This window comes from Chenopodium album, chromosome 6 (genome assembly GCF_948465745.1).
Source record: "Chenopodium album chromosome 6, dcCheAlbu1.1, whole genome shotgun sequence".
Lineage (NCBI taxonomy): Eukaryota > Viridiplantae > Streptophyta > Magnoliopsida > Caryophyllales > Amaranthaceae > Chenopodium > Chenopodium album.
The window spans coordinates 30,486,312-30,488,195 of record NC_137839.1 but is presented as its reverse complement, the minus strand read 5'-3'; the positions used below and the strand labels follow the sequence as shown (position 1 = coordinate 30,488,195).

Here is a 1,884-nt window from a genome sequence, read left to right as displayed (position 1 = left end):
AACTTGCAACTGTTTTAACAACCCAATATTTTCTGGGATTTTACCCTCAATATGGTTCCTGCTAAAATCAATCTCTTCCAAGGAAGAGAACTGAGAAATCTGTTCTGGGATAGTACCCCAAATGAGATTACTGCTAAGATTAAGGCTTACCAAAGAGAGATTTTTAAACAATGACAACACCAATACTGCATAAAAGGAAATTTACTTACAAAGTCGATTAGTGAAGGAAACACTGCCTCTATATTGGACAATATGTCTGTCACAAACATATTCAACCCACAATACAAAAACCACGGTATGGTACAAAGATATAAGAATTACATCATATTAATATAACATTGTAGCAAAATCTACGTCATAAACATTGTTCATCACTCAAATTCATAAATAACACATAAATTCTAATTTAGAAGGTCTATGCAATTGTAAATCATCCTAACTATCAGCAAGACAAGATCACCTACCAACCAAAAAGCCATTGGATCGATCATCAAGCCTCTTTTTCATAAAGCACCATATCTGACATCATATGATTCCATCACCATTCTTCTAGTCCCCCGAACTTTAGAACCCATGTACTAGAGATTTCAAAGGTGTTTAAGATGTACAAGAACTCAGGGTTTCAGCCGTTAAAGCTCCTCATCCTTGGAATTTAACTGTACCAATTGACCTTTTAGCTCCACACTTGGAAATGAGTGCAGTTTTCATGAATTATCTGCACAGAACGCCAAAAGAAATTCATTATGCTAGCAGCAAGATAGCAAACCCAACATACGTTGAACAAACACCAGAAACTCACACGGACTAACATCTCACTATACCATTGAACAAAACATATGAAGAGTTCTAGATAAACACAGCCAAAAATGAATTAATCTTTGACACATTCCACCAAAAAAAAAAAAAAAATCAAACACACACAAAATTTCGATTCACTTATTGTATACAACAAAATCTCCAGCAAAATTAACACAAAACCTTAAATTATCCAAATCAAGTCACATAAATTAGATCAAACAAACCCATAAAAAAAATCAAAATGAACCCAGAAACAAAAAATAAAATAAAACCCCCAAAAAAGAGAAATTAGTTCACCTTATAGCATTCTAAATCTCAGCACATTTTGCAATAACGCCAAGGTCATTAAGACCTTCTTCTTCTTCAATCAAACCAGCTTCAATCTACCGAATCTTCGCCATTAAATTACCAGGGCCCGAACCACCACCGAAGCATCTGCAGTCGTAGAAGTTAGGGCACTATCTTGTGCTTGTTCCATTGTTCTTATATCCACATAGAGGAGATAAAAATGGAGGAGATTGAGTAAGGAGAAGAGAGAGATTGAGTAAAATGATAGAGGAGAGAGGAGAGAGCTAAAGAAAGAGGAGAGAGGAGAGAGGAAAGACGGCTTGAGAAGAGTGAAAGTAAGGAACCCTAGTTATAACTATAAGTGGGCTTTTCTCATCAGTTGGGCCATATTCAAACATTTGTAACGGGCACTATCTTGTCCATTACGAATAAATAAATATTCGTAACGGACATTATCTTGTCCGTTACGAATACTTATTTATTCGTAACGGACAAGATAATGTCCATTACGAATAATATGTATTTGTAACGGACTATTATTTTGACCGTTACGAATATGTTTATTGTAACGGGCATAACTTTTCCCGTTACAAATAGCCTGTTACGAATGACAATTTTTCCACTAGTGTAGCCATCGCAGAGAATAAAACATCCTTCGATCCTTCACTCCTTATCACACCTGTAGGTGAGACCATGATCGAGACAACTTATATAACCTCTCTTGATGAAGTGGCCATGATTGAGGAGGATGAAAGTCTTTTATTAGATAATACCAGGGAAGACTCGTCAAGTCTAAAA

General features: G+C 35.8%; 1 long non-coding RNA gene across 1 annotated transcript; it reads right to left on the bottom strand.

Annotated features, from left to right (window-relative positions):
* Positions 1-221: 221 nt before the first annotated feature.
* Positions 222-1,466, bottom strand: LOC145634802 (uncharacterized). Its single transcript, XR_014113576.1, has 2 exons — positions 1,096-1,466; positions 222-715 (listed from the first exon to the last, which is right to left on the bottom strand). It is a non-coding gene; the product is annotated as an uncharacterized LOC145634802 (long non-coding RNA).
* Between the last annotated feature and the right edge of the window lie 418 nt (positions 1,467-1,884).